Source organism: Rana temporaria, chromosome 3 (assembly GCF_905171775.1).
Source record: "Rana temporaria chromosome 3, aRanTem1.1, whole genome shotgun sequence".
NCBI lineage: Eukaryota > Metazoa > Chordata > Amphibia > Anura > Ranidae > Rana > Rana temporaria.
In genome coordinates, this window is record NC_053491.1 from 214,456,710 (window position 1) to 214,469,875 (window position 13,166).

Genomic DNA, 13,166 nt, shown 5'->3' on the forward strand with positions numbered 1-13,166 from the left:
ATATATATACAGTATATACCAAATATATGCTATATAAATGTAAAAAACAAAAGCCTGTCAACATAGACATTAGGGCCCAGATTCACGTAGAGCGGCGTATCTTTGAGCGGACGTAGCGCAGCTCATATGCGCTACGCTGACGTAACATAGAGAGGCAAGTACAGTATTCACAAAGCACTTGCTCCCTAAGTTACGGCAGCGTAGCGTAAAGGGGCCGGCGTAAGCCGGCCTAATTCAAAGTAGGCAGATAGTGGGCGTGATGTATTATAATGAAGCGTGACCCCATGTAAATGAAGGGCCGAACGAACGGTGCATGTGCGCACATGCTCAGAATAACGTTGCATATACTCCCTAAGATACGACGACTCAATGCTTTCGACGTGAACGTAACCTACGCCCAGCCCCATTCACGTACGACTTACGTAAACGATGCAAAATATGATGGCTGTTCCGACGTCCATACCTTTGCATGGGATGCGCCTCCTTTTTGGTGGTTTATCTTTACGGCGGAAAAATGCCTTACGTAAACGGCGTAGATTACAGCGACGGGCGTAAGTACGTTCGTGAATCGGCGTATCTCGCTCATTTACATATTTGATGCGTAAATCAATGGAAGCCCCCCTAGCGGCCAGCGTAAATATGCACCCAAGATACGACGGCGTAGGAGACTTACGTCGGTCGTAGGAAGCCAAAATTCAGGCGTATCTTGTTTGCTGAATACGGCGCATAGATACGACGGCGCATTCCGTGGACTTACGTGCCGTATCAGTAGATACGTTGGCATAAGTCTTTGTGAATCCGGCTATAGAAGTTTAAAAGCACGCAGTTATCTCAGCCATATTGATACCATTTTGTAAGGCCTTTGGGATTGGGCAGGTGCTTTCAGGGACGGGCCCAAGAACTTACAGGTCCTGTAAAACACCATAATAAAGTAGATTGGGGGCAGGAAAAGTGAGAAAATAAAGTTCCCTTAAACACTCTTTTCTATACACATAAAGCTGTGAAAAACTCTTTTTTTTTAAAGCATGTGACCAATAAAGGATTATACAGACTGATACCAACATACCAATAGACTTATCTATTCTAGTCTAGTCTAGTCTAGTCTGGTGGACTTTCTCCATCGGATTTTCCGATCGTGTGTAGCCCCTTTGGAGTTTTTTCATTGGAAATTCAGATGAATTCCATTGGAGTTTGGATATAGAACATGTTCTATTTTTTTTTTATGGAATTCCGATGGGATTTGGCCAGACAAAAGCCTGATCGTGTGTACGCAGCATTACTCTTACTCTTACTCAGCATCGTGTGTACGCAGCATTACTCTTACTAAAATCTACATAAAAAAGATTTGAACCCTGTGTGCAAGATTGCAGGAAAGATATTAAAAAAATTGACCCATCTAGATCTGGGAGAAAAACATGGTAACTTCCAACACTTTGACATGCTTTGCATGTGATCCTAATCCTGTATCACTTTTTCAAATATTTTAGGAACTTGGTTGTGCTTTTGGCGAGGGTAGCCACAGACAGGAAGCTGAAGAGTAGTAAGAAATCTGCCCATTTTTTTTCATTGCAAAAGATTTTTACCACGGTTTGATCTTGCCTGCACATCAAAATACTATTTTTAACTACTTGAAGACCAGGTATTTTCTGGCACATGTAATGTAATGATCAGTATTTTTTGCTAAACATTATATATCCTAGAGAATAAATTGGTGGGTTTTGCATTTTTTTGTGTCACATGGTATTCACGCAGTGGTTTTTCAAATGCAATTCTTTGGAAGAAGTACATTTTGTTTTTTGTTTTTTTAGTGGAAAAAAATACAACACATAACGCAATTTTTATGTAAAATATAAAAAATGATGTCACGCTGCGTAAATAGATACCAAACATGCCACACTTTAAAATTATGCATTCCCACAAACTATCCATAGCCAATGCTTTAAAATCCTTTACACTTTACACTTTTCGCTTGGCGAAGTTCATGCCCTCCCTTATTCATCATGCACAATCAGGTTTCACTAAGGGCAGATCAGCGGCTTCAAATCTGAGAAAAGTCCTAGCCGCCTTAGAATATTCAAAACAACATCCATTAGTTAATAGAGCTATAATCACCCTTGCCGCCAAAAAGGCTTTTGACAATGTCAGTTTTAAAAAAAAAAATAGAAATTTCAGGCCCTTTCTTTCATTTCATTCAAAATCTATACTCGGCTCCATCTGCCACAGTTTCTTGCTGCGGGCGTACAATCAAGCCCCATAAGATTGTTCAAAGGCATAAGACAGGGTTGCCCCCTGTCCCCTCTGCTCTTCAATTTAGAAATCGAACCCCTATCAAGGTACCTTAACGCCACCTCCTCAATACATGGAATCCCTTTTGACCAAGAAGTTATAAAGGTCGCTCTTTTTGCGGATGATATTTAGATTTTTTCCACCGCCCCCCAAACTGATATCCCCGCCATCCAATCCATATTTAATTATTTTCGTAAGTGCTCTGGCCTAAGGATAAATTTTGCCAAGAGCGAAATTCTCCCTCTTAGTTCAAAACCTTCACACTCCTGGCTCCCGCCCTCCTCTTTTCGCATTAACCACTTAAGACCCGGACCTTTAGGCAGCTAAAGAACCCAGACAGTTTTTGCGATTCGGCACTGCGCCGCTTTAACTGACAATTGTGCAGTCGTGCGACGTGGCTCCCAAACAAAATTGGTGTCCTTTTTTTCCCACAAATAGAGATTTCTTTTGGTGGTATTTGATCATCTCGGTTTTTATTTTTTGCGCTATAAACAAAAATAGAGCATCAATTTTGAAAAAAAATCTATATTTTTTACTTTTTGCTATAATAAATATCCCCCAAAAATATATATATAAAAAAAAATAATTTTCTCAGTTTAGGCCGATACGTATTCTTCTACCTATTTTTGGTAAAAAAAATCGCAATAAGAGTTTATCGGTTGGTTTGCGCAAAATTTATAGCGTTTAAAAAATAGGGGATAGTTTTATTGCTATTTTATGATTTTTTTTTTTACTACTAATGGCGGCGATCAGTGATTTTTTTCGTGACTGCGACATTATGGCGGACACTTCGGACAATTTTGACACATTTTTGGGACTTTAAAATGCATTGTTTACTGTGGAAATGACAATTGCAGTTTGGAAGTTAACCACAAGGGGGCGCTGATGGGGTTATGTATGACCTAATCTCTGTTTCTAACTGTAAGGGAGTGTGGCTGTAGGTGTGACGTAATCGATTGTGATTCCTTATATAAGGGAACACACGATCGATGACGGCACCACAGGGAAGAACGGGGAAGCTGTGTTTACACACAGCTCTCCCCGTTCTTCAGCTCCGGGGACCGATCGCGGGACTCGGCGATCGGGTCCGCAAGTCCTGCGGCCGTGCGCACGGAGCTTTGGACCGGGTCGCATGCGCGTGCGCAACCCCACGGCTGGGCTTAAAGGTCAACGTACAGGTACGTTGATGTGCCCAGCCGTGCCATTCTGCCGACGTATATCGGCGTGAAGGGGTCCTTAAGTGGTTAATGAAAAATGCATTACCTATTTAGGCATAAGGATTGGTAAGGAACCCTCTTCTCTCTACTCTCTCAACTATCCTCCTCTGATTTCAAAAATTGTGGGTGAATAGGAAATGCCGTCCAACTTGCCGCTGTCGCTTTTCAGGAGGTGTGCACTTTTCAAAATGGTCAGTTTTGCCCGCCTTTTATATCCTTTACAGACGTTATTGTTACTAAAACACAAAGATATTCAGATCTTACACAAAGCAATTCTAAGTTTCATATGGGAAAAGGGCAAACCGAGAGTGGCATTGACCAAGCTGTTTCTTCTGAGGAGCGAGGGCGGTACCAACCTTCCAAATATCAGAGTTTACAATCTAGCTTGTTTACTGAGAATAGGTCTGGACTGGATCTTACAGTCTTCTAGGTATTCCAACTTTGATCTAGAATCAAACATGGTTGGCCCCTTCAATTTAGCTGCCCTTTTACACAGCTCGTTACAATCAATCCTAGGACACATCAAACAGAGTTTACTATTTAGAGATACGATAGTAGCCTGGAGGGAGGTCCGGAAAAAGCTGGGCCTATCGCCTTTCGTATCCAAATTTCTCCCGATCCATGGCAACCCTCTCGGTATGCAATATGAGCCTTTTTCCAAATGAAGAGACAAAGGGCTAATACATGCCTCTTCTTTTTACACTGAAGCAATTGCCCTTAAATCCTTTTCGCTCTTAAAGCATTTTTACCCCCTCACCACTTCTTACGTGTCATGCAATACGTGGATTTCATCAATAAAACCTGCCCGAAGAGGGCCATCAGATTTCAACCTTCGTTCATTGATAAGCTTATTTCTGATAATTGCTACTCCATCTCAGATATTTATCGTCCACTAAACGGAAAATTTACGAAACCATTGCACAGTACATCAATGTCTTCCTGGTTGAAAGACTTGCCAATCCATGCAGACTTGGACAACATCCTTGCAGGTTATCAGCTGACTAATCGTATCACCACATGTGAATCTTGGAGGGAAACCCAGTTTAAAATAATGCATAGAGCCTACTACCCATTCTCGATGAGCCATCCCTCTAGTACAGGTCCCACATGTCCGCGGTGTTCAATACACAAGACGTCTCTACTTCACCATCTCTGATCTTGTCCACAGATTGATGCTTATTGGTCCTCGATCCTCCAATTTATTCGCAGGTTTCCTACCTTACAAATATCCTATGCTTTTGCTGTTTGGCTTCCTCCCGCACAGCGGAAATCCCTCGACGACTCTCAAAATGATTCCTCAAGGCTCCTTTCATTTAACACTTCTGCCACTTCTCGTTGCCCGTAGGAATATATTATTCCACTGGATTTCTTCCACCCCCCCGACCTTATCTGGGGCTATTAGAAATCTCAAGATTCTACTTTTTCGAGAGAAACTGGATTCTAGGTCTCATCCTACACGTCTGTGCAATAAATTTGACAAAAAATGGTCATCTTTTATCGACAAATGCCTGACATCCTCGGAAAAGAAATGCCTACAGTCATGTCTCTTCTTATTTGTGGAAAATTTGTGGAAATTTGTGGAAAAGGACTGCTAAACAAATGGACGTTTTTCTTCAGCTGCAATTTCATCTATCATTTTACCAACTTCATAAGTAACCTCCTACTATGTGGACTTAATGAATAGTTTTCAATTTAGTCTAATTCTTTATGTTAACATCTTATACAGGATGATGAGATCGCTGGGTTTAATTTTTTCTTTGTATTTGTTATCTGCTGACACAAAGGTTTTTGTCTCGGGCCACTGTGAGAGGACGGAGACCTGCGGTCCCCTCTTGGTCTCCCTCCTCATGATCTACATTAACACCTCTGTTTTCCATCTTAATCTTTTCTCTTCTCTGGTCATCTTCCACGGGTTGCTAACAATGTCCTCTTCCTTTGTATTTCCACCCCCCCCCTATTTTCCCCTTGTTCTTTTTTCTTTTACTTTCCTTTTAGCAAAAATAGAAACATTTTGTTGTCTGGTCATTTATGTGTTTTTTTTACAGTCATATTTGCACCTATTTATAGGTTGCTTTGCATGTAATCTTGTCTTTCATGTTGGTGTTTTCTCAATAAAATATTTTACAAAAAAAAAATCCTTTACAGTTTACCACTTTATATTTACAGAGGTCATAGAATTACTGTCCATGATCCAGCATTTGTGGTGATACCTTACATGTGTGGGACGATTGCATGCATTCGCCTTTGTGCGCTATCACAGGGGGACAGAGCACTTTATTTATTTTCTTTTTTAATTATTTAATTATTTGTTTTCATACTGTAAATCTTCTTTTGATCACTTTTTATTATGTCGTAATGAATGAAAAGATCCTTGTGACAGCAATATGCATGTGACAGATACTCTTTATGGAGGGATCTGAGGTCAATAAGACCCCAAATCCCTCCTTTGCACTTGAAAGCATCCAAAAAAACAAGATCTGAGTTTTTGATTACTTAAAATTTAAAAAAAATTATGGCATTGTCATGTCATCAGGGTTCTGGGTTACCATAATGGAGACCCGATCAAAGTCGGCTTTGTATGGGTTTACGACTAGCCGGTGGACATGCTGGCTAGTAGCTTGGGTAGCTTGGGTCTTGGGCTAGAGGGTCACGGGAGGGGGCACATCCACTCCCGCTGCTTGTAATATCAATTGATCGTCGGCTAAATGACATACCAGGTATCATTTAGTGCAACCAGATAATGTTTAGCTACACATAATCTATTTATCTCTATTCAAAATGCTGCTAGTTACCTTTGTGAGCTAGGAAATCTCACATTACACGCTAGGCCCATTTCACACATGTGGATCCATTGGATGGACTCCGCTTGCTCAGCAGGGATCAATCTGCTGATCTCCACTGAGCTGGCGGATGACAGATCCATCTCTGCTCACTGAGACAGACCTGTCAGATCTCCACTCTCCTCTATGGGAAGATCGGATGAAAACGGACCACCTGTTTTTATCCGATCCGCTAGACGGATGGAAAATAAGGTTTCCATCCATCTGGATTTAGTAGAGCGGATCGGATCGGATGTCAGTGGACATGTCACCTCTGACATCCGTTGCTCCATAGAACTTTATAGAGCATCCATTCAGGTCCGACTGAAAAAACTGACAGGCGGACCTGTGTGAAAGGGGCCTTAGGAGCGTGAAAATGTGTTTTATAATGAATAACAGTAATTATAAATAGCATTATACAGATTTTTTTAAAAGAATATTAAAAAGTTTAACAATGCTCCGCTAAAAAAAATATTCTTTGTGAGGAGACCATATGATTGTCTGTGTGTCTTGTGCAGAAATCTACCATGTAACTGAGTCCAGTAGTTCTTTGCGCCTTTGAAAAGAGACACATTCAAATTGTAAGTACAAATGTAATGCTTTCCTGCTTATACACTTGTCACCTGCTGATTGGAAGGTGTAGCAGATGACAACTGTTATATTAACCATATATGGACCCAACCATATATGGTCACATACATCATTGGGATCCAACTCCTTTGCTTACATAGCCAGGGATTCCCAGCCATGTAAGTCAGTAGGGCTGGTTGTTAAGGACCGTCGGCATCCATAACAACAATTGACAATGGGAAGCGGTCATGTATAATAGTGGTAGTAATTGTGCTATTGTATCTGATGTTCAGCTTGCGCCGGATAGGCAAATGGTCAGGCATTCAATCGAACGCCTAAACATTTTAGTTGGAACTTATGTTTTAGACTGAACCTTCAGCTTATTTATAATTGTAATGTGTGATCAAAGAAAACGCTGGGCAATAGAGTTAGTTCCCAGTTCTTTGTGGACTTTTGGCAGGCCCTAAATGACCGAGATGTGTGGAAACTTTGAATATCCACTTCCAGCCCAGGCCTATTCTGGCATTTCTCTCCAACATTTAAAAATCATCAATATTTTTCTAGATCATTACTCAGAACCCCTAAACATTATAATTTTTAGGGGTTCTGAGTAATTATCTAGCAGAAAATTGATGATTTTATATAAAAAAAAATTCAGCAGAGACCATAGGGAATAAAATGGCTGTTGTTGCAATTTTTTATGTCACATGATATTTGTGCAGCAATTTTTCAAACGCTATTTTTCGGGGAAAAAAACACTTTTATGAATAAACAACAAAACAAAACAAAAAAAAAAACATTAAAATTAGCCCATTTTTTGTGAAAGATAATGTTACACTGAGTAAATAGATACCTCACATATCAAGCTTCAAAATTGTGCACATTCATGGAATGACGCCAAACTTCAATACTTAAAAATCTCTATAGGCTATGCTTTAAAAAAGTTTACAGGTTACCAGTTTAGAGTTACAGAGGAGTTATTGCACTAGAATGCAGCTGCAGGCATCATTCAGATATCTTCACTTCAACCTAAGGATGTCATATTATGACCACTTAAGGTTCAGTGTATATAAATATTTAGCCATATCTTTAGTTATTCATCTGTTGTCTAAGGCTATGGTGATGAGATCAATTAATTTATTTTTGACATCAGCAATCTTATGTATATATTTTATTGTGTGCATATGCAGGATATATACTAAGCATACCTTCTGAACGTCATGTCCAGATGTTCAAAATACATCTAGACATTCTTCAATAAATATATAAAAGAAATGCTACCGGTGCAAAGAAAACAAAGAGATCTCTATTGATTTAGTCTGCTGCAATCATATGTATGCCACCCTAGAGTGGAATAAATGTAATATAACCAGTTGTGAATTGCGCTGACTACTATGTCTGATTTAAACAATATTTTTTCATCGTGCCAAAAAACGTATATGCATATGCGTTTAAATATCCCCTGCCTCATGTGGGGAATCCCTACAACTAGTGCTCCCAATGCCTACTTTTTAATCAATATATTGCGCCAAACAAATCAAATACAATACAATATTTGTATTTGATTTGTTTGGCACAATATATTGATTAAAAAGTCGGGATTCCCGAAGCAGGGGATATTTACATGCATATAGTTTTTTTTTGGCACGATAAAAAATTATTATTTAAATCGGACATAGTAGTCAGCGCAATCCACAACTGGTTATATTCTTCAATAAATGTTAGAGCTGAATATTTGAAAGAGCCATAGCTTTCTTCAGCGGATGTCAGTGCTGGACATTTGAAAGAGCCACTTTTGCTCTCACCAAGGGGTGGACCTTTGGCAGTACATCTGATGTGGAGTTGCTGTGCAAAGACTATACTGCTGCCAGAGACATCTTGGTTTTAAATTTTGTATTTGTGATTTCATTATATTGCATTTTTTCACTAATTGGTTCCTGACTATAATTTCCAGTGTTTTGACAGGATTTTTACATCACTATGACAGAGGTGTGCACTGGAAGTTTCTTGTCAGCTGTTGCATTCATTTATACAGTAGGTGGATCACTAGGTAGGTGTGACAAACGTGACTTTGCATCAGTAAAAGTGTATGTTTTTTTACATCAAAGTGCTGGTGACAGCTCATCGTTCTTTATTGCATTACCCTTTTATTAGTGAGAATTTAAACACTGTCCTTGAACATCTGAATGATGACATATTTATTTGAATATTCTTCTCGTTCTACAATCCAATTATTTAGTGTAAGTAACAACTAGTGCTAGAATGTTCTATTGCTAATTTCTTTACATTTAGAGCTACTTTAAATTGCATAGTCTAAAAAAACAACAGAAATTAAAGATGGTTTTTATAAGTTATAGTGGGTTTCTATAAAACAAGAAATAGAGAGCAACAAAAGTGTCCAATATGTATTGTAGTAGCGCTTTTGTTCTTGTTGAAGTGAACAAACTTCTTTATGTCATAATGTTCATAAAGGAAATCAAATAGAAAATGAAATCAAAGAGATGTGCTCAGGGAATAAGTGCAGATCAATAGTGACAGCGATGCAAGAGACTTCTTTAGAATCCACCGCTTACCCATATACCACCTCGTGAACACAGGAAGCCCCACTCGGGGATGCACTTACCACAAGGATAAGTATAAAATGCCTTGAAAACCCAGCAATCTTCCTTTAATATTTTTGAACCTCCTTACACCTTCATACAGGGCACATAGACAGATGGGATCCACTGGGCTCATGCAAGCAACAACAGAAAGCAAACAATAGTGTAATATTGCTTTAAACTTTATTGTTCCACAAGTTCCCCCCCTCTCAATATCTACGTACATTGTACAGATTTAAATTCAGCAAAATAAAAGTACGTGTGCTTCAATGCTCCTTTTTCCAAGAGGTGTAAATACCGTACGAGACAGCCGTCTGTTTGGTGACAAGACTTCCGGGTATCGCTCTATGGAACGCAAATGTCACTTCCTGGTTCAGCGTAGAGACCATGACCCTGACGCATTTCGTCACTTCTGGACTTCATCTGAGGGCGTGGTCTCGTCACGCTGAACCCCAGGTTAAATGTGCGAGGGCATGCCGCGCCTCCCAGCCAGGGACCAATCGGAACTGGTCCTCCTGTCTATACTCCACACCCACTACTCGGTGGATGCAATACACACCCCCTACTAAGTGGATGCTGATACTTGCAATCACCAGGGAGCGGATGGGGCACGCCAGCTCAGCACAGTCAAACAAGCATTGAGCAGTAATGGGCTCGATAATTCGACCAACAGAGGGCGTCCCGAAGCTGCATATGTCCAATTAACCCTTTATATATCCACAAAGCATTGGCACAATCTACAGTGACAGCACCTCTATTGACTATATGTTCAATCCCCAGAACACATATAAACAACATACAAGATAGACTAACATGTTGGAATCTTTAAGACTAAACATTCGGCGTAAACATGGAATCCATAACACATCTGATGAACACATCTATAGTGAGTTTCTAACTTCTCTGAATGCCCCACACTTCCTTCTATAGTTTATTTAAGCAATACATTTCCAGTGGTGAGAAGAAGTAAGGGAACACAATCTGAAAAGGTTATCACAGTTTAAAATTTAGAGTCTTAGTACTCCCCACAGAAGATGACTACGAATGTGGTAAATATGTTGGTATAGTTTTTAATGTGATATAGGTGAAGTGTGTTTCCGTGCCAAACTTACTTAAGTATATATATGATTCACTAGTGAAATCAATTAAACACTTGGTGACAAGTGTAATGCTTCCTGTAGAGAATTAAATACTTAGTGACCAGCTGCTCCTCTGTGACAAAACATATAAAATATATTGTGCATGGGAAACGATAATGGGGGAAGAGGGCGCTAGTAGAAAATTATATATATTACCTAGATTCAGGTAAATGAGACCGTGAACCCAATGGTATGTTAATACATTCTAGTGACTAATCAATAATTACATAAATTATAGCTCGATTTGACTGCATGAGTCTAAGGCCGAGTACTCACGATCAAACATGTCCGATGAAACCGGTCCGCGGACCGTTTTCATCGGACATGTCTGCCCGGGGACTGCCCGGGGACTTCTGTTCGATGGCCGTACACACCATCGAACAGAGGTCTGCGCGTAAACAATACGCGGGGCGTGTCCGCGGTGTCGCCGCGTCGATGACGTGGTGTCGCCGTGACAATGACGCGGCGACGTGGGCGGCCCGCCTTTAAAAGGCTTCCACGCATGCGTCGAAGTCATTCGACGCATGCGAGGGATGGCGGGCGGCAGGACATGTACGGTAGGTCTGTACAGACGACCGTACATGTCCGGGCAGACAGGTTTCCAAACCTGTCCGATCCGCCCGAAAATGGTCCGCTCGGGCCTACACACGGCCAAACATGTCTGCTGAAACTGGTCCGCGGACCAGTTTCAGCAGACATGTTTGGTCGTGAGTACGGGGCCTAACAGGACCTGCATGCAGTCCTAGTGCCGGGCAGGCACTCTCCAAGTAAGGGGCCAATCAGCGTGTCATTTTTATGTGTTTTTAATAAATGGTAATGCACTATAGCTTCTTTCTCTGAATTTTTTTGGATGGAATCCTGATCCATATTGGCTTTAGATCTGCAGTCTGCATGTTGCCCATAGTGTACAGGCACTGATACCTGTTCAGCCTATCAGACCCAATTCTCACGAAAGGGGTCCATTGCCTCTGGTAAGCCTCCCTTTTGGCTGGATCACTTCGGGTGCAAATGTGTAAATGGTGGTGGCTGTCACAACACGCAAGATTCTTTTGCATGCTCTAATGATCGTTGGGATTGGTCAATAAGCACACATGGACTGTTTTTCTTCCTTTTGTTGAAATTTGACACTTATGATTTTGACTATCACTCACAAGATGTACTAATAGTGGTTTTGGATTCTCACTGGCTTTAATAGCGTTTGTGGTCATTAGCACAGTGACCGCACATGGTCAAATTGAGCTATAATTTATGTAATTACCGATTAGTCACTAGAATGTATTAACATACCATTGGGTTCACGGTCTCATTTACCTGAATCTAGGTAATATATATAATTTTCTACTAGCGCCCTCTTCCCCCATTATAGTTTTTAATGCACACACCTTTTCTTGCGGGCCATTATGTGAGATCTGTTTTTTTTAGATTGAAGGTGTAGACCATTTAAAATAGGCTTATCATTCAATGTGACAGAAATGAAAGAAGCAACCACAAGTAAACATGAGTATAAAGATCACCAAATCCAAACAGAATATATATATATATACTGTATATATATATATATATACACATATTTATATATATACACACACATATATATATATATATATATATATATATATATATATATATATATATGTATATATATATATATATATATATATATATATATATATATATATATATATATATATATATAAAGTAAGGGGTTAGCTCAGTAGCAGGGTGTGTGATCCCCTGGATGGGTTCACTACACACTGAATTTATACAGACAGGCAGTCGAAGACGGTTGAAAACAAAGATTTTGGTTTATTCTTCCATCTTGCTGGAAACAAGTGCAAGCATCCAAAACAGCATAAACAAAATCAAACAAAAAATAAACCCTGGCCACTTGGGGCGTCTATCTTCACCACACAGGAGCCTATCTAATGAAGTCTGGCACAGCCTAGTGCTGGGCAGACACTGCTGGTCATACAGCAGAAAAACAATAGTCTTTTATTTTTTATCACACAGAAAAATCAATCCTCTCCTCACCTCCTCAGAAGACTTTCAGTACTGCTCTCTTTCACTCAGAAAGACTCAGGATGCAGCAACTCAGTGGTAATCCTCTGGACTACTTATAGAGGCCTTAATTTCCTCATTCTGAACTGCTGAAGTTTTTCAACGAACTTTACCCTTTTCTGGCTACGTTTGCAGCCGACGCCTAATAGCAATTGGTGTATTGTCTAAACAAGGCAGAAATGTATGTCCCGTCTGTGACAACACCCACAGATTTACCTGACTTCCTGTCACAATATATGGATGAGTAGGACCAGAGAATGTAAATGCAAAAAAATGAAAATAGAGAGAAGCCATGAATACAATATTGTTATCCAAATCAGTCAGCATACACATTAAAACATATTTTTTAACAGACCATTCATTTATATTAGTAACAATATTATCAGCTACCTAAGCAAGAGTTGCAGACAAGATGAAAGACTATAAAAACCCAAGATCTGAAGTTCTAAATCAAAGAAGGAGCTCTTTGATTGAGAA

At 39.9% G+C, this 13,166-nt stretch overlaps 1 protein-coding gene across 1 annotated transcript in view; it reads right to left on the reverse strand.

Annotated features, from left to right (window-relative positions):
- Nucleotides 1-13,166, reverse strand: part of LOC120930418 (dynein heavy chain 3, axonemal-like) — a 530,045-nt gene that overhangs the window by 351,497 nt on the left and 165,382 nt on the right. The window lies entirely within an intron of this gene.